Below are 24905 nucleotides of genomic sequence, written 5' to 3' on the forward strand. Positions count from 1 at the left end.
AGCATATAAACGTTACTTGTACAATAGTTATGAAAACCTAATCATTCTGAAATAAATGATTGATAGTATGTTCTTGAATTAGTATCCTTAACATGTATCTGAAAGAATGTATACCCTTAAATAGTTTTGAATCAAACCTTTGTTCTTGTAAAACAATGTATTCTAGTATATTTGAATCGTGAATTAATGTTCTGTGAATCATAAATTATAGCTATTATAATTTATATGTAATTTCTGATTTGATAACGAGTATTAATGAATGTAACCCCTTGCTTAACATGTTACACAGGGTTGTTGAAACTTATTGAACTAACTTTTATATTTGTATACATATACAAATATATATAAGTAAAATTTAAATGACACTAGGACAGATAACTGATGCTTATAATCCCACATCCAAACAAGGAAAAGGAACCAAAGTGGGTTATCAGTCGTAAGCCTTTTAAATCTTATTTATTCAAATATATATATATATATATATATATATATATATATATATATATATATATATATATATATATATATATGATTTTTGGAGGAAACTATAAGTTTATAAAACATTTAAAAGAAGTTTAATATTTTGAAATTCAATTTGGTGACTTGATGTCATTTTGATACAATCATTGAAAACCATTTGACTTGATAACAACTGAAATCCATTTTGAAAAGATATTTGAAACCATTTGTTTATAACACAAATTCTTTGTGTTAGTTTCTTTGTGTTAGACTTGTATCCCCCCCCCCCTTAAAACAGTAAAAACTATGAAAATATGGGGGTATGAACTCACCTGTTGTAAGTTATTCAAATGTAAGATCGGTGTAGGATGCTAAGTGTCAAGTCAAGTCTTGAACACAACAGATCCTATTAAGCATATAATGATACATATATGGATATAATTAGTGTATATAACATCTAATTATGATAGGAAACCACTTTAGGGACTAGAAAACACTTGAATTTAAGTGTTACAATCACTTGTGATTGCTCTAAAGGGGTTTACAGTCACACAAAGGTGTTTACGACCATAGAGTTTACGGCCAATGATGTTCACGGCCTAAGAAGATCTTGAGGAGGGTTTACGGCCAAGGGAGATGCTCATGGCCGTAAACTCTTATGTTCTTTGGAAATGGTTGTTTTCAAGGGTGTATGTTATGAACTTCTATAGAATAACTAGTATACGGAAGGATACTTACGTTTTGAAGCTCGAATGAGGTGTTCACGGTCTAAAGAACTAGTATGTGTTCTTGGTGATCTTGGTGTTCTTCAGGATCTAATGAAAAGAGATGATTTCATTGATGAAATCATAGGGTTTAACTAGATTTAAGCAAGGTATCAACTAATAAATGGGAGAAACACTTACTTATTTGAACATCAAGGTGTAAATCTTGATGATAGTTGAGAGAAAATCGAGTGTCTTGGGTTGAAAGTGTGAGAAATAGTGAAAAATGAAGGAAATCTGTATATATGTGCGAGGGTTTATGACGAGGGGTTTACGGTCCGAAGTCGGCAAGTTGTTTACGGCCGAAGCCTCGTTTACGGCTGCGAGGAGTTTACGGTCCGAGGAGTGTACGACCGTAAACTCTTTGCGGCCCGAAGCGTTTGCGGTCTGAAGCAAAGGAATAAGATGCGAAGTTTCTCGGTTTTTAAGCCCTTTCCTTCTAAATTCAACTATGGATATTTTAAGGATTTTAGCAAATAAAGGTTATTACTATAATCCAAATAAAAACCCAAACAATAAGAAGGACTTTAGTTGACCTTTGTTTGACTTTGGTTGACTAGAGTTGACTTTACAAACAGAAAATAACGGGATGTTACAACCTCGATCTCGTCGAGTGGGATAACAAGAGTCTCGTCGGATAAGCACTTTTTCAAGTTAGAGACGTGGAAGATAGGATGTATGTTACTTAGTTCTTGAGGTAGTCGGAGTTTGTTAGCTACTGGACCGATTCTAGCAAGAATCTCGAATGGTCCTATGTACCTTGGGTTCAGCTTGCCACGCTTTCCAAAGCATATCATTCCCTTCCAGGGTGAGACCTTCAATAAGACGTGGTCACCAACCTGGAATTCCAAGGGTTTCTCCTTTTGTCAGCGTAGCTTTTCTGTCTATCTCTAGAAGCTTTAAGTCGTTCTCCGATTTGTACGATTTTCTCCGTGGTTTCTCGAATGATTTCCGGACCAGTGAAAGTACTGTCTGGAACTTGACCTCTAGCTAGTTGCGTATCACCCACTTCAGCCCAACACCGAGGTTATCTGCACTTGCGGCCATAGAGGGCTTCGAATGGAGCAACCTTTATGCCAGTGTGATAACTGTTGTTGTAAGAGAATTCGTAAAGGCATAAATGAGTATCCCATGCCTTTCCAAAGTCAATTACATAGGATCACAACATATCTTCTAGAGTTTGAATCGTCCTCTCACTTAGTCCGTCTGTTTGTGGATGGTAGGCTATACTCATGTCCAGCCTAGTTCCAGAGATTTTTGTAAAGACTACCAGAAACGAGAGGTGAATGTCACACCCCAAAAACCTATGAACGGCGGAAACGTTTCGGAGTGGAGGACGTCATGTACAGTATCACAACAATGCAAGTAGTAAACAAGCAACAACATCATCCATTGCATTAATAATATAATTTCATACAAGTGTGTTCTGTCAAGTTTTAAAGACACCAAAACAATATACATCAAAAATATAAGATGAGTCTGGAACGAGCTCCATCTTCTCAAAACCTGGCTCCGGTACCTGTCTACTGGTGACCTGAGAATACAAGTTATTTTTAAAGAGTTTATCAGCTTTAAAGCTGGTGAGATCATAAGTATATTAGTGTCTGTGTTTGTATGAAAGCATTTGTAAGATGTTTTGTAAAATGTACTGTATATGTTTGTAAAAAGTTTGTATTTGTTTGAACTGTCCTAGAAAACCCTATGTTTCCTACTAAAAGTAGCCTTCTACCAAGGCATCTAGTGTCTCTGTGTATCTCTTGTAAAAGTGTGTATTTTCCCAAATCCGACTATCATTAACCAAAAATATAGTTTTTACATCATTGTTTATTGTGTGAATAACACAAAGTAAAATGTAAGGGAAAATGTTATAGTACTGTACTGTAGTATTAAGTAACTACTGATGTACTAACTACCTTAAGCCAAATGTATATTTTAAGGTAACATGTGATCGACCTGTATCTTGCTACCGACTCTATAGTAAAACGACAATGTAAGATGCCGTAAAAATGATGTTTGGCACCCGTAGACTTGCAAGTCCCACTGTAGCGAGCAGCAAGGTGTAGGATAGTCAATCCAGTATAGATCTATACACAAACTCATACGCTCCCCAATTAAGGAGATTCTGATACAAAAACAGTCATGGCAGGTAGTGCCATGCCCTGTTTAATGGCTCACATAAATGTATTAATGTAAATGTTATGTGATTTGTGTGCTAGCTGTATTGTGTTCTTTCTCTGTCTAGCCTGTATGTTTGTTTCTCGTCATAGTGTCTATTGTTTGTTTCTCATCACTCTGTTTTATGTTTGTTTCTCATTACTCTGTTTTATGTTTGTTTCTCATCACTCTGTTTTATGTTTGTTTCTCATCATAGTATGTATTGACTCATGTATGAACTGACTCATTGTATGTTTCATTGTTCTAGTAATAGTATCTTCCTAAACTACCCCTATGCTAGTTACTAGCAATGTATGAACATGTTTGTATACCCTTGCTACCCAAGGGCATGAAACTGAATGAAAGAAATAACCTTTTATATCTATATACATATACATAATATATAACTAGGATTTAAACGACCTTCGGACAACTAACCTTGATACCCTAAGTCCACAACCAAACAAGGAACAGGAAGTAAGGTAGGCTAGCAGTCCTAAGTCCTTTCAATCCTACTTATATAACTATATCTATATAGATACACAGAATATAACTTTAAAAGAGTTTAAGTAAAAGTATTTGATAAGTAAAAGAGTGTGTAAGACAGTTTGAGGTAAAACAGTTTGATAAACAGTTTGAAAAGTAAGAAAACCATTTGTTTGGTAGTTATTAATCACATGTGATTGATATAATAACTATAATTCTTCAACTTGTATCCCCCCCATAAAAGCATTTAAAAACATTTAAAAGGTTAATTAAGGGGTATGAACTCACCTGTAGTGAGTGGTTTGGATGAACTGAAGAGATAGGATTGCTAGGTGTCAAGTGAAGACTTGTACACACACAATGATACTATTTAACATATAAATACACATATATGTATTCAATTAGTCTTTAAACAACTAATTTATAAAGTTAAGACATCCTAAGATAAGTTAAACACTTTATATAAGTGTTATAAGTCCCAAGGATCGCATCTAAGTGTTGTAGGACCAAGCTATGGGGTTTAGGGTTCAAGGGAACCCCTTTCATGAGTTTACGGTTTCTTGACCATAACCACATGAGTTTACGGTCGTAAACCCATGAGTTTACGGCCATAAACTCACACCCCTTTGACCATTTGTTGTTTTGAAGGTTTCTAAGTCCTTAGAAGTGTTTCCTCATGAAGTATAAGCCTAAGGAAGAAGTTAGGGCACCATTCCACTCCTATATGGAGTTTACGGCCCTAATACCATTTCCCTTTGGGTTTACGACCGTAAACCCTTATGGATGATGGTATTTTGATGTTTCCAAGTCCTTAGCATATCAATGAAGGGATCTATGCTAGTTACCAAGGCTTAGGGTAAGCTAGGGCACACATTGGTACCCTTTTTAGGGTTTACGGTCCAAGAACATCTTGGACCGTAAACACCTTGATCTTGGTGTTTCTTGGGTGTTTTCTTGTTATAATGAAGTATAGGAAGCTTAAACATACTCTAGGATAGAAGTACTTACAATATAGAAGCTTGAAATGAGCCAAAAGTCCAAGAACCCTAGTGTGTGTTCTTGGTGTTCTTGGTGAAACTTGAAGATTTGATCTTTTGGACAAAATTTTCGGATAGAAGTGTGTTAAATCACTAGATTAAGTGATATACTAACTTAAAAGGGCTAGAAACACTTACTAGATTGAAGATCTTGAATAAAACTTGGATGATACTTGAGAAGATTTGATATTTGTTCTTGAGAATTTGGAAAAAATGATATAAAATGACTAAGTGTCATATATATTCTCTCAAATTTAGGGTTTTTGGCTGTAAATATTTTATTCAGGCAGTAAACTCCAATTTCTTGGAGTTTAGGAATAACTGTGTTGCACTATAACCCTAAGGCATCCTCTCTCCTGATATCTCCTAAAGTGTAAATCCTAAAATACTCAAACTCATTCCAAAAAGTCTGAAAATTTAACAGTAACTGTTTTGACTTCTATTGACTTGATATGCTATACAGAATAGAAATTCCGGGTTGTCACATCATCCCCTCCTTAGAAGGAATTTCATCCCGAAATTAGAATTTAAGCAAATAAGTAGTTACAAATAACTAAGTAAAAAGACGAGGATATTTCAGTTTCATCTGATCCTCTCGCTCCCAAGTGAACTCAGGTCCTCGCTTGGCGTTCCAGCGAACCTTCACTATCGGGATGCGGCTTTGTTTCGTTTGCTTGACCTCCCGGTCCATGATCTCTACTGGTTCCTCCACGAAGTTGAGGCTCTCGTTGATCTCGATCTCGTCGAGTGGGATTACAAGAGTCTCGTCGGACAGACACTTTTTCAAGTTCAAGACGTGGAAGGTAGAATGTACGTTACTGAGTTTGCTCGGTAAGTTAAGTTTGTAAGCTACAGGGTCGATTCTGGCAAGAATCTCGAAAGGCCCAATGTACCTTGGATTTAGCTTTCCACGCTTTCCGAAGCGTATCAAGCCCTTCCAGGGTGAGACCTTCAATAGAACATGGTCGCCCACCTGGAACTCCAACGGTTTTCTGCGTTTATCAGCGTAGCTTTTCTGTCGGTCTCTAGAGGGTTTCAGTCGTTCACGGATCTGAACGATCTTCTCCGTCGTTTCCCGTATGATCTCCGGACCTGTGAGAGTGCTTTCAGGAACACGTCCTTTAGCTAATTGGGTATCACCCACCTCAGCCCAGCACAGAGGGGATCTGCACTTGCGGCCGTAGAGGGCCTCGAATGGAGCAGCCTTTATGCTTGTGTGATAACTGTTGTTGTAGGAAAATTCGACAAGGGGTAAATGAGTATCCCATGCTTTCCCAAAGTCAATCACACAGGCTCGTAACATGTCCTCCAAGGTTTGGATAGTCCTCTCACTTTGCCCGTCTGTTTGCGGATGGTAGGCTGTACTCATATCCAGCCTAGTTCCTAGGGAATTTTGTAGCGACTGCCAGAACCTAGAAGTGAACCTACTATCTCTGTCTGAGATAATGGATATAGGAACACCGTGCAGTCTTACAATCTCTCTAATGTAAGTTCTTGTAAGCTTCTCCATCTTGTCTGTCTCTTTGATAGGCAGGAAGTGCGCGGACTTGGTCAATCTGTCGACGATGACCCATATGGTATCAAGTCCACCCGTTGTCGTGGGCAACTTGGTTATGAAATCCATAGTGATCCGCTCCCACTTCCATTCTGGGATCTCAGGCTGTTGAAGAAGACCTGAGGGTTTCTGGTACTCGACCTTGACCTTTGCGCAAGTAAGGCATTTACTTACGAAGGTAGCAATCTCTGCTTTCATGTTAGGCCACCAGTATAACTTTTTAAGATCCAGATACATCTTATCTGAACCTGGGTGGACGGAATAACGAGTGTTGTGCGCCTCATTCATGACCAAGTCTCTAAAACCACCAAGTTTCAGGGTCCAGATCCGATCCATGAGATAATAGGATCCGCCACCTTTGACTTCCAAGTTCTTATCCATCCCTCGCAGGGATTCACTGGCCACATTTTCAGGTTTCAAAGCGTCGAGCTGAGCCGCCTGTATTTCTGTGGATAAGTGTGAATGGATAGTCATAGTCATTGATTTGACTCTACGACCAGAATATTCTTTCCGACTTAGGGCGTCAGCTACTACATTGGCCTTGCGGGGATGATAACGAATTTCGCATTCGTAGTCACTGAGTAGTTCGACCCACCGTCGTTGTCTCATGTTGAGCTCCTTCTGGTCGAATATATGCTGCAGGCTCTTGTGGTCTGTAAAGGTTGTGCTATTCGTACCGTACAGGTAGTGTCTCCAGATCTTCAAAGCAAAAACAACTGCTCCTAGTTCAAGATCGTGGGTCGTGTAGTTGACCTCATGTGTCTTCAGCTGTCTCGACGCATAGGCGATGACCTTACCTCGCTGCATCAGAACACATCCGAGACCTTGGTTCGATGCATCGCAATAGACAACGAAGTCTTCTATCCCTTCGGGGAGGGATAGTATTGGTGCGGTGCACAAGGCTCGTTTGAGCGTTTGGAACGCTCTCTCCTGCTTTTCTTCCCAGTCAAAGGGTACGCCCTTCTGGGTAAGCGTTGTAAGAGGCTTTGCAATGCGGGAGAAGTTCTGAATGAACCTGCGATAGTAGCCAGCGAGGCCTAGAAATTGACGAATTTCTGTAGGCGTCTTCGGTGCTGACCAGCTCTCAATGGCTTTGATTTTGGATGGGTCCACGTGGATTCCCTCTTCGCTAACCACGTGCCCTAAGAATTCGACTCGTCGGATCCGAAATTCGCATTTCGAGAACTTCGCATAAAGCTTCTCCGCGCGCAGGGTTTCTAAGACTAATCGCAGATGTTGGCTATGCTCCTCCTTACTTCGAGAGTAGATAAGTATGTCATCGATGAAGACGATGACCAACTGATCCAAGTAAGGACGACACATCCTATTCATTAAATCCATGAATACTGCGGGTGCGTTTGTTAATCCGAATGGCATCACTACGAATTCGTAGTGCCCATAACGAGTTCGGAAGGCCGTCATCGGAACATCCTCCTCTAGCACTCGTAGTTGGTGATATCCGGATCTTAAGTCGATTTTGGAAAAGAAATTCGCCCCTTGAAGTTGATCGAATAAATCGTCGATCCGAGGCAAAGGATAACGATTTTTGACGGTCAATTTGTTGAGCTCCCTGTAGTCGATGCACATACGAAATGATCCGTCTTTCTTCTTGACGAACAAGAGTGGAGCTCCCCAGGGTGAGAAGCTCGGTCTTATAAAGCCTTTGCTGAGCAGCTCGTTAAGTTGACAGGATAGTTCTTGCATCTCTGCAGGTGCTAGACGATAAGGCGATTTGGCTATGGGAGTAGCCCCTGGAACTAAGTCGATTCTGAACTCGACTTGTCGTTGCGGAGGTAATCCTGGTAGCTCTTCTGGAAAAATGTCGGGAAAGTCGCGTACTACTGGAATGTTCTGAATAGGTTTCGTTTCTTGGTTCACATCGACCACATGAGCAAGGAATGCGCGACATTCCTTTCGCAAGAATTTCTGAGCTTGAATGCTCGAGATGATACGAAGGTTCGTGCCGGGTTTGTCGCCATATACTACTAGGGTTTCGCCAGACGAAAGATTAAGGCGGACAGCCTTTTCGTAACACATGATGTCGGCATGAAGAAAACTCAACCAATCCATGCCGATGATGACGTCGAAACTTTTAATTGAGATCGGCATGAGATCGATCGAGAATGAATGGCTATCTAAGGTTAAGGTACACCCTATGAATATGCAGCTAGTACTCTCTGTCTTCCCATTAGCCATTTCTACTGTGAACGGTTCTTTGAGTGCTCGTGATTTTTGCTTAAGTAAATGAGCAAACTTTTGGTTCACGAAGCTCCTCTTCGCTCCACTATCAAATAGTATACAAGCATAAGAGTTCTCGAGGAGAAACGTACCAGTGACCACTGTGGGGTTGGCAACCGCCTCCTCATGACCTATAGCCAGAACTCTTCCTACTCCACCGGCAGTCCCTGCCTTGGGGCAGTTCCTTTTGTAGTGGCCCACATCGCCACAATTGTAGCAAGCTTGGCCCACTCCAGCGCCGGGGACTTGGGTGATTGGCCTCACCGGAAATTTGCAGAAACGGGCTGTGTGCCCCTTCCTGTTGCAGTTTACACACTGCATTTCCCGGCAGGCTCCCACATGGTGGTAGTTACACTTGTTGCATAGTGGCAAACTTCCAGAATATTGCTTTAATGGAGCAGCAGCAGTGGCAGGTGTTGTCGCACTATGAACTGCCACGATCTGCTGTTTCTTGGCAGCCTTCTTCTTTTTCTTGTCATCCCAGAATTTCCGCTTGGACTCTGCAGTTCTGGCGGTTTCTGAGATGGCCAAGGTGGTTGTTGCAGCCGGGGTATGGACCCCGTGGTCAATTAGCTGCTGTGCCAATCGCTTGGCACTATCAAATGTAGTGGGGCATGATGACAATACATTTCCCTGGTATGGTGGCACCAGCCCCCATATATATCTCTCGATCTTCTTTCCCTCTGTATGAATCATGTTGGGACAGAGGGCCACCAGTTCACAAAACCTGGCGGTATATGCGACGATGTCGGAGCCCTTCATGGTTAGGCGCCAAAGTTCTTCCTCCAGCTTTTGGATCTCGCCTCTCGGGCAGTACTCCTCAATCATGAGGTCTTTCATGGTGCCCCAGCCCATATCATTTGCCACCACTGGAGATAGTGACTTAACATGGCCATTCCACCATGTTAGGGCTTTTGATTCGAAGGTGCAAGCGGCAAACTTGACCTTGCTTCTCTCCGGGCACGAGCAGATTTCAAAGACCGATTCTGTCTTCTCGAACCATTGTGAGAGTACAATGACTCCGCCAGTTCCCCTAAAGGATAATGGCTTGCAGTTTGTGAAGTCTTTGTAGGAGCACTCTCTCTAGCGCACAGGGGTTTCAACCTGAATAGTCGGAACAGGAGTCCCTCCTCCAGTGGAACTTGAGGAATGATATTCAGCCATGGCTGTAGCGACAGCCGCAGCTATAGCAGCATTTAGAGCTGCTGTATCAAATTAAGGAGTAGGTGGAGTTGGTGCGGGAGGATTGCGTCTTGTTGATTTACGTGGAGGCATCTTTGAACTGAAAGTTTGGAAAGATGAAAACATTGATAAGAATTTGATAGAAATATGATGAGAATGACTCATAGACTAACTCTTCATAGCCCAACAGCGTAATTGAATGAATACTTGAATGAAGATGAAAGCATTTGGATAATAATTTCCATTAGATTAGATATCTGTCAAAGACATTGGGATTACAGATGTAACAAGTTCGGGAAAAATGACCTAGAAGTAGGTCTTACATAAACCAAGATTGGAAAATTTTGACAGAACTACGACCTAATAATTGACCTAACAGGTCTAAGGTTGAACAAGATAGGAAATTAGCCTAAAGTTTTTACATAAACTAGGTTATATCCAAAAGAGAAGTCGATAAGACTCTAACGGCGACGAGAACTGCTAGAGTGAGTTCTTGAATCCGATAGGAGACGCTCTATGTCCCTCACACGCCTATCAGATCTTGCTTGCTGAGTTCGAAGTTCCCTGACTTCGGCTCGGGTTTCAGCAAGTTCCCTCTGAAGCATTGCATTACTAACCTGAGCCCTTTCATGAGCGGACTCCAGCTGGCGAATGCGGACAGTGTTAACACCAGAATTGGCATCCACTTCTACTACCCGGTCGATAGCTGCTCGACCCTGCTCGGTGTTCCGAGCAATCCTACGAACCATGATAGGTAGGACCCTATCAGCTGTACCTCCCTCAGTAAGGTTGTAGAAACTTCTGTCTCCATTGTAGGGAAAAGGTTGACCTTGTTCCTCACTCCACCTATTCAAGTTTGTGGCCCACAGAGGTGTGGGTCCTTGGAATGCGGGACGAGGGTTTGGGTTTTGAACAGCTGGGGGTTGGTTGTTGACTTCTGGCTCCGAGTCGGAACCATCAGAAAAACCTTCAGCTTCATAATCATCTAAGGGAATTGGGTGATCATCCTCTGGTTCTTCTCCAAGCCATCCAGCATTGCCGTGGTTTGGGAAGTACGGGTCTCCGGGAAGATGAAATCCAGCCATTATATCTACGCGAGAAAAGGGATATAAGAAATAACTAAATTAGACTAACTAATTAGATAATTATAAGATGATCTTTATTAGTTGCTTCAATAATTGTTTAAAGCATAATAGTTACATGTAACGCAGACGGGATAGACCTTCGAATAAGTGACCCTAACCCTAAGCCCACAACCAAACAAGGAACAGGAAGTAAGGCAAAGATCACAGATTCTAAGTCTATGACATCCTAGTACATATAACCTTAGTGTATCCACTAAACAACCATTGATATACTAATAAAGACCTTTAGTTCTCAAATAAGTAATTATTGTAACATAAAATACTCCTATAGTATTTTTAAGTTTAATGTTCTGTTCTACTGTTCTCATTGTAGTAGTGTTGGTAAGTTTTTAGACTTGTTGCAACCTCACAACCATACTTAGGCACACGCTAATCACTCCTCGGATAATGTAGTTGATCAGGCTACATCTTCCCAGGGTTGACCATATGTCTCTAAGTCTACTTGTGCTGTCCAACAATCGTAATACTTTCGTTCTGTCCTAGTGACACTGATTTTAGTATGAATGCAGGTATGTATACTTTATTAAACATTTTATTATTTAAAGTATAAACTCTTCATCAGAGTATTTTAAATCCCGCTTGTGTTTATAGTTCGTATATCTTTTATGGGTTGATACACTCGATTCACTATAAACAATGCTCTGATACCAATCTGTCACACCCCCAAAACCTATGAACGGCGGAAACGTTCTGGGGTGGAGGACGTCATGTACAATATCACAACAATGCAAGTAGTAAACAAGCAACAACATCATCCATTGCATTAATAATATAATTTCATACAAGTGTGTTCTGTCAAGTTTTAAAGACACCAAAACAATATACATCAAAAATATAAGATGAGTCTGGAACGAGCTCCATCTTCTCAAAACCTGGCTCCGGTACCTGTCTACTGGTGACCTGAGAATACAAGTTATTTTGAAAGAGTTTATCAGCTTTAAAGCTGGTGAGATCATAAGTATATTAGTGTCTGTGTTTTTATGAAAGCATTTGTAAGATGTTTTGTAAAATGTACTGTATATGTTTGTAAAAAGTTTGTATTTGTTTGAACTGTCCTAGAAAACCCTATGTTTCCTACTAAAAGTAGCCTTCTACCAAGGCATCTAGTGTCTGTGTGTATCTCTTGTAAAAGTGTGTATTTTCCCAAATCCGACTATCATTAACCAAAAATATAGTTTTTACATCATTGTTTATTGTGTGAATAACACAAAGTAAAATGTAAGGGAAAATGTTATAGTACTATAGTATAGTATTAAGTAACTACTGATGTACTAACTACCTTAAGCCAAATGTATATTTTAAGGTAACATGTGATCGGCCTGTATCTTGCTACCGACTCTATAGTAAAACGACAATGTAAGATGCCGTAAAAATGACGTTTGGCACCCGTAGACTTGCAAGTCCCACTGTAGCGAGCAGCAAGGTGTAGGATAGTCAATCCAGTATAGATCTATACACAAACTCATACGCTCCCCAATAAAGGAGATTCTGATACAAAAACAGTCATGGCAGGTAGTGCCATGCCCTGTTTAATGGCTCACATAAATGTATTAATGTAAATGTTATGTGATTTGTGTGCTAGCTGTATTGTGTTCTTTCTCTGTCTAGCCTGTATGTTTGTTTCTCATCATAGTGTCTATTGTTTGTTTCTCATCACTCTGTATTATGTTTGTTTCTCATCACTCTGTTTTATGTTTGTTTCTCATCACTCTGTTTTATGTTTGTTTCTCATCACTCTGTTTTATGTTTGTTTCTCATCATAGTATGTATTGACTCATGTATGAACTGACTCATTGTATGTTTCATTGTTCTAGTAATAGTATCTTCCTAAACTACCCTTATGGTAGCTTACTAGCAATGTATGAACATGTTTGTATACCCTTGCTACCCAAGGGCATGAAACTGAATGAAAGAAATAACCTTTTATATCTATATACATATACATAATATATAACTAGGATTTAAACGACCTTCGGACAACTAACCTTGATACCCTAAGTCTACAACCAAACAAGGAACAGGAAGTAAGGTAGGCTAGCAGTCCTAAGTCCTTTCAATCCTACTTATATAACTATATCTATATAGATACACAGAATATAACTTTAAAAGAGTTTAAGTAAAAGTATTTGATAAGTAAAAGAGTGTGTAAGACAGTTTGAGGTAAAACAGTTTGATAAACAGTTTGAAAAGTAAGAAAACCATTTGTTTGGTAGTTATTAATCACATGTGATTGATATAATAACTATAATTGTTCAACTTGTATCCCCCCCCCATAAAAGCATTTAAAAACATTTAAAAGGTTAATTAAGGGGTATGAACTCACCTGTAGTGAGTGGTTTGGATGAACTGAAGAGATAGGATTGCTAGGTGTCAAGTGAAGACTTGTACACACACAATGATCCTATTTAACATATAAATACACATATATGTATTCAATTAGTCTTTAAACAACTAATTTATAAAGTTAAGACATCCTAAGACAAGTTAAACACTTTATATAAGTGTTATAAGTCCCAAGGATTGCATCTAAGTGTTGTAGGACCAAGCTATAGGGTTTAGGGTTCAAGGGAACCCCTTTCATGAGTTTACGGTTTCTTGACCATAACCACATGAGTTTACGGTCGTAAACCCATGAGTTTACGGCCGTAAACTCACACCCCTTTGACCATTTGTTGTTTTGAAGGTTTCTAAGTCCTTAGAAGTGTTTCCTCATGAAGTATAAGCCTAAGGAAGAAGTTAGGGCACCATTCCACTCCTATATGGAGTTTACGGCCCTAATACCATTTCCCTTTGGGTTTACGACCGTAAACCCTTATGGATGATGGTATTTTGATGTTTCCAAGTCCTTAACATATCAATGAAGGGATCTATGCTAGTTACCAAGGCTTAGGGTAAGCTAGGGCACACATTGGTACCCTTTTTAGGGTTTACGGTCCAAGAACATCTTGGACCGTAAACACCTTGATCTTGGTGTTTCTTGGGTGTTTTCTTGTTATAATGAAGTGTAGGAAGCTTAAACATACTCTAGGATAGAAGTACTTACAATATAGAAGCTTGAAATGAGCCAAAAGTCCAAGAACACTAGTGTGTGTTCTTGGTGAAACTTGAAGATTTGATCTTTTGGACAAATTTTTCGGATAGAAGTGTGTTAAATCACTAGATTAAGTGATATACCAACTTAAAAGGGCTAGAAACACATACTAGATTGAGGATCTTGAATAAAACTTGGATGATACTTGAGAGGATTTGATATTTGTTCTTGAGAATTTGGAAAAAATGATATAAAATGACTAAGTGTCATATATATTCTCTCAAATTTAGGGTTTTTGGCTGTAAATATTTTATTCAGGCAGTAAACTCCAATTTCTTGGAGTTTAGGAATAACAGTGTTGCACTATAACCCTAAGGCATCCTCTCTCCTGATATCTCCTAAAGTGTAAATCCTAAAATACTCAAACTCATTCCAAAAAGTCTGAAAATTTAGCAGTAACTGTTTTGACTTCTATTGACTTGATATGTTACACAGAATAGAAATTTCGGGTTGTCACAGTGAATCTGCTATCTTGGTCAGAAATAATAGATATTGGCATACCATGCAGTCTAACAATCTCTCTGACGTAGGTTTTTGTTAGCTTCTCCATCTTGTCGGTTTCCTTTATTGGCAAGAAATGTGTGGATTGGGTTAATCTATCGACGATTACCCAAATAGTATCATAACCACCCGTTGTCTTGGGTAACTTAGTTATGAAATCCATCGTAATCCGCTCCCAATTTCAATAAGGGATTTCAGGTTGTTGCGATGGACTTGAAGGCTTCTTGTACTCTACCTTGACTTTGGCACAAGTAAGGCACTTACCCACAAAGGTAGCAATCTCGACCTTCATGTTAGGCCACCAGTACCGTTTCTTGACGTCCAGATACATCTTGTATGAACCTGGATGAATGGAGTATCGGGTTTTGTGTGCTTCATTCATAACCACGTATCTGTAACCACCGAACTTTGGTGTCCAGATCCGGTTCATGAAACAATAGACTCCATCACCCCTGATTTCGAAGTTATTATCCATTCCTCTTAGGGTTTCAACTGCCATGTTTTCGGGTTTCAAGGCCTCGAGTTGAGTCTTTTTGATCTGTATGGACAGATGTGAATGGATCGTCATGATTAACAACTTTACTCGGTGCCCCGAGTATTCTTTTCTGCTAACGGCGTCAGCTACTACATTGGCGTTACCAGGGTGATAACGAATCTCACATTCGTAATCGTTCAGTAGCTCCACCCACCGTTGTTGTCTCATGTTCAGCTCCTCCTGGTCGAATATATGCTGAAGACTTTTATGGTCCGTGAATATTGTGCATTTCGTGCCATATAAATAATGTCTCCAGATCTTCAGAGCAAATACCACTGCTCCCAGTTCAAGATCATGTGTTGTATAGTTGACCTCATGTGTTTTTAGCTGTCTCGAGGCGTAGGATATAACCTTTCCTCGTTTCATGAGAACACATCCAAGCCCTTGATTATAAGCATCACAGTACACTACGAAGTCCTCTGTCGCTTCAGGAAGAGACAAGATCGGTGCACTGCATAGGTCTCGCTTCGACGTTTGGAACGTGTTTCTTGTTTCTCTCCCCAACTAAAAGTTACACCCTTTTGTGTCAGGGTGGTAAGTGGTTTAGCAATTCGGGAGAAAATTTTGAGTGAATCTACGATAGTAGCCAACAAGACCTAATAATTGATAGATTTCTATAGGTGTTTTAGGTGCTGACTAGTTCTCAATTGCCTTTATTTTGGAAGGGTCCACGTGTATTCCTTCTGAACTGACCACGTGACCAAGGAAATCAACTTTCCTGATCCAAAACTTGCACTTTGAGAACTTTGCATATAACTTCTCCGTTCTCAGTGTTTGCAAGACTTGACGAAAATGTTGGCCATGCTCTTTTTTTCTTCTTAAGTAGATAAGGATGTCGTCAATGAATAATATTACGAATTTGTCCAGGTACGGACGACATACTCAGTTCATTAAGTCCATGAACACAGCAGGTGCATTCATCAATCCGAAAGGCATCACTACAAACTCGTAATGACCATAACGAGTTCTGAACGCTGGTTTGGGAACATCCTCATCTAGAATTCGTACTTAGTGATACTTGGATCTTAAGTCTATTTTCGAGAAGTAGTTCACACCTTGAAGTTGGTCGAACATATCGTCAATGCGAGGTAGAGGATATCAGCTCTTAATGGTAAGTTTATTCAGCTCGCGATAGTCTATGCACATACGGAATGGTCCATCCTTCTTCTTCACGAACAAAACTGGTGCTCCCCATGGTGAGAAGCTTGGTCTTATGAAGCCTTTGCTAAGGAGTTCGTTCAGATGGCTGGATAATTCCTACATTTCTGAAGGTGCAAGACGATAGGGGATTTGGCTACATGGGTAGGCCTAGGGATTAAGTCGATTCTGAATTCGACTTGTCGTTCGGGAGGGAGTCCTGGAAGATCGTCGGGAAATATGTCAGGAAAATTGCAGACCTCAGGAATGCTCGCGATGTCTTTCATTTCTTGATTTTTGTCTACCACGTGAGCTAAGAAAGCATACTACTCATTGCGAAGGTACTTTTGTGCCTTGATGCATGAAATGATTTGAAGGTTCGTTCCTGGTTTGTTGCCGTAGATGATAAGAGTTTCGTTAGTTGGCAAGTTCAGGCGAATGGCTCTTTCATAACATAGGATGTCGGCATGGTTAGAGCACAACCAATTCATACTAATAATGACGTCGAAACATTTAATAGAGACCGACATAAGGTCTATTGGGAAAGAAAAGTTATTCAAGGTAAGGGTACATCCTATGTATATATCGTTAGTGTATTTGGACTTCCCATTAGACATTTGTACTGTGAAGGTTTCATTTAGTGGTTGGGATTTTTGATTTAGCAGGTGTTCGAATTTATGGATCACGAAGCTCTTCTCAGCACCACTATCAAATATAATGCATGCATAAGAATTATTGAGAAGAAACGTACCCGTGACCACTGTAGGGTCTGCCACGGCTTCTTCATGACCAATTGCCAGTACTCTTCCCGCTCCACCGGCATTTCCAACTTTCAGACAATCTCTTTTGAAATGTCCAACTTCCCCGCATCCATAACACGCTTCACCTACTCCAGCGGAAGGTACTTGGTTAATTGGTTGTGTTGGTGATTTATAGAATCGGGCAGTATGCCCTTTTCTATTGGAGTTCCGACACTGCATTTCTAGGCAATTTCCGTTGTGGTGTAAATTACACTTGTTACATTTAGGAAGGTTACCAGCATAAGGCTTAGCTGGTGTGGGGTTAGCAGGAACAATAACAAGTACAGTAGTAACATGGACTGCCACTAACTGTTGTTTCTTTGAGGGCTCTTGAGAGGATTGGCCCTTTCTTTTGTTCCATTTCTTCTTCTTGTTGTTGTTGTTGTTGTTATTGTTGTTGTTGTTGTTGTTGTTGTTGTTGTTGTTGTTGTTGTTGTTGTTTATCTTGGGTTGTCTTGGGTTGTTCTGGAGCAGGAACTACGAAGTTTTGACGGACTCCATGGTTAATAAGGGATTGTGCCAACTCTTTGGCACTGTCAAAGGTAACATGCGTGGAAGCAATAACACTTCCCTGAATCTAGGGTGACAGCCCCTAGATGTACCTTTCAATCTTTTTGCTCTCCAGAGCAACCATTTCTGGAGATAGAATCGCTAAGTCGCAGAACCTATTAGTGTAGGTTGTTATGTCTGAACCAACCATATTAAAACCCCAGAGCTCTTGCTCGAGCTTCTGAATTTCACCCCGCGGGCAGTACTCCCGCATCAGCATTGTCTTCAAGTTCTCCCAACTTATAGAGTTAGCCACTACTAAGGTCAGTGACTTAACATGGCAGTTCCAACATGTTAGGGCTCTATCCGCAAAGGTACAGATAGCAAATTTAACTTTGCTACCCTCCGGGCAGGAGCAGATCTCGAAGACTGCCTCTGTTTTCTCAATCCATTGCCTTAACGCCATAACTCCTCCAGTTCCGTTAAAGGTCCTGGGTTTGGTGTTTGAAAAGTCCTTGTAGGTACACTCTCATGAGTGCCCGTGACTTTCGCCGTGGTTGGAGGGATGCGCACCAACTCCTGATCCACTAGCACCAGCAGTGTTTATATGGGACATAGCAGCTGCAACCGCTGCAGTGACCGCCGCCTGAAACATGGCAGCGCCAAATTGAGGAGGTGGTGGCGGAGGTGGTGTTGGCACTTCATTAACATTGACACGCTTTGGGTTTCTCCGTGGAGTCATCTTTCACTATAAAAGTTAAAAGATGAAAAGATGGTAAGATATCAAGAGTGAATATGAATTTTGATATCTCTGAAATAAAACACTTAGTTCAACATGAATCTTATAAATAATTGGCAATAGAAGTCTACTACAAGTATAACTTGCAACAGGATATTATGAATTTGAGTGGTTATTTTTCAAAGAGTATGAAAATGCATGTCGATTGTATTGGTATATTAAGTACATAGAGTTTGGAAAACTTAACCTTAAACAGGTCTACAATACACCACAATACTGGGAAAACATCGACATTAAATCGACCTACCGAAAATGAAATTTTCGCGGTCGTACTGAAAATCATGAAAAATAACTCTAGACATATCCGAAGACATAGGCTATAACCAACAGAGTAAGTAGTGAACGAGTAGAGTATAATATACTCACACCCCAAAACCGGAACGGCGGAAACGTTCGGGGGTGAAGGACGTCATGTACAGTATCACAACAATGCATAGTAGTAAACAAGCAACAACATCATCCATTGCATTAATAATATCATTTAAGACAAGTGTGTTCTGTCAAGTTATATAGACACAAAGTATAAATCAAAATAAAAGATGAGTCTTGAACGTGCTCCATGTTCTCAAAACCTGGCACCGGTACCTGTCTACTGGTGACCTGAGAATACAAGTTATTTTGAAAGAGTTTATCAGCTTTAAAGCTGGTGAGTTCATAAGTATATTAGTTTCTGCGTTTGTATGAAAGTGTTTGTAAGTATGTAATGTATAAGTTTGAAAATGTTTGTAATTGTTTGAACTCTCCTAGAAAACCCTATGTTTTCTACTAAAAGTAGCCTTCTACCAAGGCATCTAGTGTCTGTGTGTGTGTCTCTTGTAAGAGTTTGTATCTTCCCAAATCTGACTATCATTAACCAAAAATATAGTTTTTACATTGCTGTTTATTGTGTGAAGATCACAAAGTGAATGTAATGGGAAAATGAAATAGTACTGTAGTGTTGTATTAAGTAACTACTGCTGTACTAACTACCTTAAACCAATTGTTATTTAAAGTACCATGTGATTGGCCTGTATCCTGCTACCGACTATAAACACGACGATGTAAGACGTCGGAAGAAATGACGCTTGGCACCCGTAGACTTGTAAGTCCCACTGTAGCGAGCAACAAGGTGTAGGATAGTCAATCCAGTATAGATCTATACACAAACTCATATGCTCCCCACTTAAGGAGATTCTAGATACAAAACAGGCAATGACAGGTGATGCCATGCCCCGTTACGTGGCTCACATAACTATAGTAATGTTCTAGTATATGTATGTGCTAGCTGTATTGTGTGTTCTCTCCCTGTCTAGCATGTATGTATGTTCTCTCTGTATGGTATTGTATGTTTCTTATCATAGTATTCTCTATCTGTATGTTATTGACACATATATGAACTGACTCTTTGTATGTTTCACTGTTCTAGTAATAGTATTAGTATCTCTCTAAACTATACCTATTATAGCTTACTAGTAATGTTGTTTGAATGTATGAACATGTGTGTATACCTTTGCCACCCAAACGTATTGAACTAAATGGAAGAAGGAACTTTTATATCTATATACATATACATAATATATAACTAGGATTCAAACGACCTTCAGACAAATAACCTGAATACCCTAAGTCCACAACCAAACAAGGAACAGGAAGTAAGGTGAGCTATCAGTCCTAAGTCCTTTCAATCCTACTTATATAACTATATCTATATAGATACACATTTACCAGAATATAAGTTTAAAAGAGTTTAATAAAAGTATTTGACATATAAAAGAGTTTGTAAAACAGTTTGATAACACAGTTTGAAAAGTAAGAAATCCACTTGTTTGGTAGTTATTAATCACATGTGATTGATATAATAACTATAATAGTTCAACTTGTATCCCCCCCAATAAAAGCATTTAAAATCATTTAAAAGGTTAATTAAGGGGTATGAACTCACCTGTAGTGAGTAAGTCGAATGAAAGATCGATATAGGATTGTTGGGTGTCAATTGGAGTCTTGAACACAAACGAATCCTATTTAACATATAATTACACATATATGAATACATTCAATGTATATAACCACCCAAAAGTGATAGGCACACGCCTTAGGGACATAAAAACACTTAGAATTAAGTGTTACCACCATACATGATTGTATATAAGGGGTATTTGGCTATATAAGGGAGTGTATGGTCAAAATGCACAATATTTGTGTGTGTGCGGCCAGGGTGTGTGTGCGGCCGCATACTCACTATGAAGTGTGCCAAAACGTGTTTCCAAGCCTTAGGAATGTTCTAGGGAAGGTGTTTTGACCATTGGCTAGCCAGAATGAGAGTTTGTTGCTATATTAGACCCTTAAAAGGGTGTGTGCGTCTACGCTTGGTGTGTGCGGTCGTACACATGGTGTGTGCGGCCGTACACACTTGAAGATCATATGAAATGGCGTTTTTCATGCAAAACTTCAAGGGTCGTTAGCTTATAACAAGCTATTGCAAGTGTATACCCGATTTAGAGGCTTAAAAGTGTAGTTAAAAGCCCCAAAAGTAGTGTGTGTTCTTGGTGATTTAACACCAAATAGGTGTTTTCATGGATCAAATCAAGAGAAAAGGCTAGTTAAGGTCAAGTATTAACTAATCAAAGAAGGAATCACTCACTTGATTGAAGATTAAAGTGAAACTTTGGATGATACTTGAGAGAAAACGAGTTCTAGCTTTGAAGAAGTGGAAAAAATGTTCAAAATGACTAAGTGTTCTATATATAGGTGGGAGTGTGCGGCTGGGATGGGTGTGTGGCCGCACACACCTTGTGTTGGTGTGTTTGGCTCATTTGCAAGGTTTTACACCCACAATATTGATCCCACGACTCATACCCTGATTATACTAGGTTTTAAACACTCTATTAGACTCCAAACTGTGCTAGAAAATAGCAAAAACGAGTCTGACCTTCATTGATTTGAATAAGTGTATAAGATAAAAATTTCGGATTGTCACATCATCCCCCCGTTAGAGAGAATTTCGTCCCGAAATTAGAGTTTAAGCAATTAAGTTAAATAACTAAGTAAAAAGATGAGGATATTTCAGTTTCATTTGATCCTCACGCTCCCAAGTGAATTCAGGTCCTCGCTTGGCGTTCCAGCGAACCTTCACTATCGGGATGCGACTTTGCTTTGTTTGCTTGACCTCCCGGTCCATGGTTTCTACAGGTTCTTCCACGAAGTTGAGGCTCTCGTTGATCTCGATCTCGTCGAGTGGGATTACAAGAGTCTCATCGGACAGACACTTTTTCAAGTTCGAGACGTGGAAAGTAGAATGTACGTTACTGAGTTCAGGAGGTAAGTTAAGTTTGTAAGCTACAGGGCCGATTCTAGAGAGAATCTTGAAAGGCCCTATGTATCTTGGATTTAGCTTTCCACGCTTTTCGAAACGTATCAAGCCTTTCCAGGGTGAGACCTTCAATAGAAAACGGTCGCCCACCTAGAATTCCAACGGTTTCCTTCGTTTATCAGCGTAGCTTTTCTGTCGGTCTCTAGAGGCTTTCAATCGTTCACGAATCTGAACGATCTTCTCTGCCATTTCCCGAATGATCTCCGGACCCGTGAGAGTGCTTTCAGGAACTCGTCCTTTAGCTAACTGGGTATCACCCACCTTAGCCCAAGACAGAGGGGATCTGCACTTTCGGCCATAGAGGGCCTCGAATGGAGCAGCCTTTATGCTCGTGTGATAACTGTTGTTGTAGGAAAATTCTACAAGGGGTAAATAAGTATCCCATGCTTTCCCAAAGTTGATCACACAGGCTCGCAACATATCTTCCAAGGTTTGGATAGTCCTCTCACTTTACCCGTCGGTCTGTGGATGGTAGGCTGTACTCATGTCCAGCCTAGTTCCTAGGAAACTTTGTAGCGACTGCCAGAACCTCGAAGTGAATCTACTATCTCTGTCCGAGATAATGGATATGGGAACACCGTGCAGTCGTACAATCTTCCGAATGTAAGTTATTGTAAGCTTCTCCATCTTGTCTGTTTCTTTGATGGGTAGGAAGTGTGCGGACTTGGTCAATCTATCGACGATGACCCATATGGTATCAAGTCCACCCGTCATCTTGGACAACTTGGTTATGAAGTCCATAGTGATCCGCTCCCACTTCCATTCCGGTATCTCCGACTGTTGTAGTAGAGCTGAGGGTTTCTGGTATTCGACCTTGACCTTAGCGCAAGTAAGGCATTTACTCATGAAGGTAGCAATCTCTGCTTTCATGTTAGGCCACCAGTATAGCTTTTTAAGATCCAGATATATCTTATCAGAACCCGGGTGGACGGAATAACGAGTGTTATGCGCCTCGTTCATGACCAAGTCTCTGAAACCACCGAGTTTCGGGGTCCAGATCCGATCCATGAAATAATAAGCTCCGCCACCCTTTATCTTTAAGTTCTTATCCATCCCTCTCAGGGATTAACCCGCCACGTTTTCAGGTTTCAAAGCGTTGAGCTGAGCCTCCTTAATTTGCGTGGCCAAGTGTGAATGGATAGTCATAGTCAAAGATTTGACTCTACGACCGAAATATTCTTTCCGACTTAGGGCGTCAGCTACTACGTTGGCTTTACCCGGATGATAACGAATTTCGCATTCGTAGTCACTGAGTAGCTCGACCCACCGTCGTTGTATCATGTTGAGCTCCTTCTGGTCGAATATATGTTGTAGGATTTTGTGGTCTGTAAAGATAGTGCTTTTTGTACCGTACAGGTAGTGTCTCCAGATCTTCAGAGCAAACACAACTGCTCCTAACTCAAGATCGTGGGTAGTGTAGTTGACCTCATGTGTCTTCAGCTGTCTCGAGGCGTAGGCGATGACCTTACCTCGCTGCATCAGAACACATCCGAGCCCTTGATTTGACGCATCATAATAGACAATGAAGTCTTCTATCCCTTCGGGGAGGGACAGTATTGGTGCGGTGCACAAGGCTCGCTTGAGCGTTTGGAACGCTCTCTCCTGCTTCTCTTCCCAGTCAAAGGCCACACCCTTCTGGGTCAGTGTTGTAAGAGGTTTCGCAATTCGGGAGAAGTTCTGAATGAACCTGCGATAGTAGTCAGCGAGGCCTAGAAATTGACGAATTTCTGTAGGCGTCTTCGGTGCTGACCAGCTCTCAATGGCTTTGATTTTGGAAGGGTCCACGTGTATTTCCTCTTCGCTAACCACGTGCCCTAAGAATTCGACTCGTCGGATCCAAAATTCGCATTTCGAGAACTTCGCATAGAGCTTCTCCGAACATAGCGTTTCAAAGACCTGTCGAAGATGTTGACTATGCTCCTCCTTACTACGAGAGTAGATAAGTATGTCATCGATGAAGATGATGACGAACTGATCCAAGTAAGGACGACACACCCTATTCATTAAATCCATGAATACTGCGGGTGCGTTTGTTAATCCGAACGGCATCACTACGAATTCGTAGTGCCCATAACGAGTTCGGAAGGCTGTCTTTGGAACATCCTCCCCTAGCACTCGTAGCTGGTGATATCCGGACCTTAAGTCGATTTTTGAAAAGAAGCTTGCCCCTTGAAGTTGGTAAAATAAATCGTCAATACGAGGCAGAGGGTAACGATTTTTGACGGTCAGTTTGTTGAGCTCCCTGTAGTCGATGCACATACGAAACGATCCGTCTTTCTTCTTGACGAACAAGACTGGAGCTCCCCAGGGTGAGAAGCTTGGTCTTATAAAGCCCTTGCCGAGCAGTTCGTTAAGTTGACAGGACAGTTCTTGCATCTCTGCAGGTGCTAGACGATAGGGCGATTTGGCTACTGGGGTAGCCCCTGGAATTAAGTCGATTATGAACTCGACTTGACGTTGCGGGGGTAATCCTGGGAGTTCTTCTGGAAAGATGTCGGGAAAGTCGCGTACTACTGGAATGTTCTGAATGTCTTTCGTTTCTTGGCTCACATCGACCACATGAGCAAGGAATGCGCGACATTCCTTTCGCAAGAATTTCTGAGCTTGAATGCTCGAGATGATACGAAGGTTCATGCCGGGTTTGTCGCCATATACTACTAGAGTTTCGCCAGACGACAGATTAAGGCGTACAGCCTTTTCGTAACACATGATGTCGGCACGATGAAGACTCAACCAATCCATGCCGATAATGACGTCGAAACTTTTAATTGAGACCGGCATGAGGTCGATCGAAAATGAATGGCTATCTAGAGTTAGGGTACACCCTATGAATATACTGCTAGTGCTCTCCGTCTTTCCATTAGCCATTTCTACAGTGAACGGTTCTTTAAGTGCTCGTGATTTTTGCTAAAGTAAATGAGCAAAATTTTGGTTCACGAAACTCCTCTCCGCTCCACTATCAAACAATATGCATGCATAAGAGTTATCGAGGAGAAACGTACCCGTGACCACTGTGGGGTCGGCAACCGCTTCCTCGTGGCCTATGGCCAGAACTCTTCCCACTCTACTGGCATTCACTGCCTTAGGGCAGTCCCTCTTGTAGTGGCCCACCTCGCCACAACCGTAGCAAGCTTGGCCCACGCCAGCGCCGGGGACTTGGTTGAGTGGCCTAGACGGTGCCTTG

Source organism: Lactuca virosa, chromosome 4 (genome assembly GCF_052849685.1).
Source record: "Lactuca virosa cultivar CGN04683 chromosome 4, Lactuca_virosa_CGN04683_v6, whole genome shotgun sequence".
Lineage (NCBI taxonomy): Eukaryota > Viridiplantae > Streptophyta > Magnoliopsida > Asterales > Asteraceae > Lactuca > Lactuca virosa.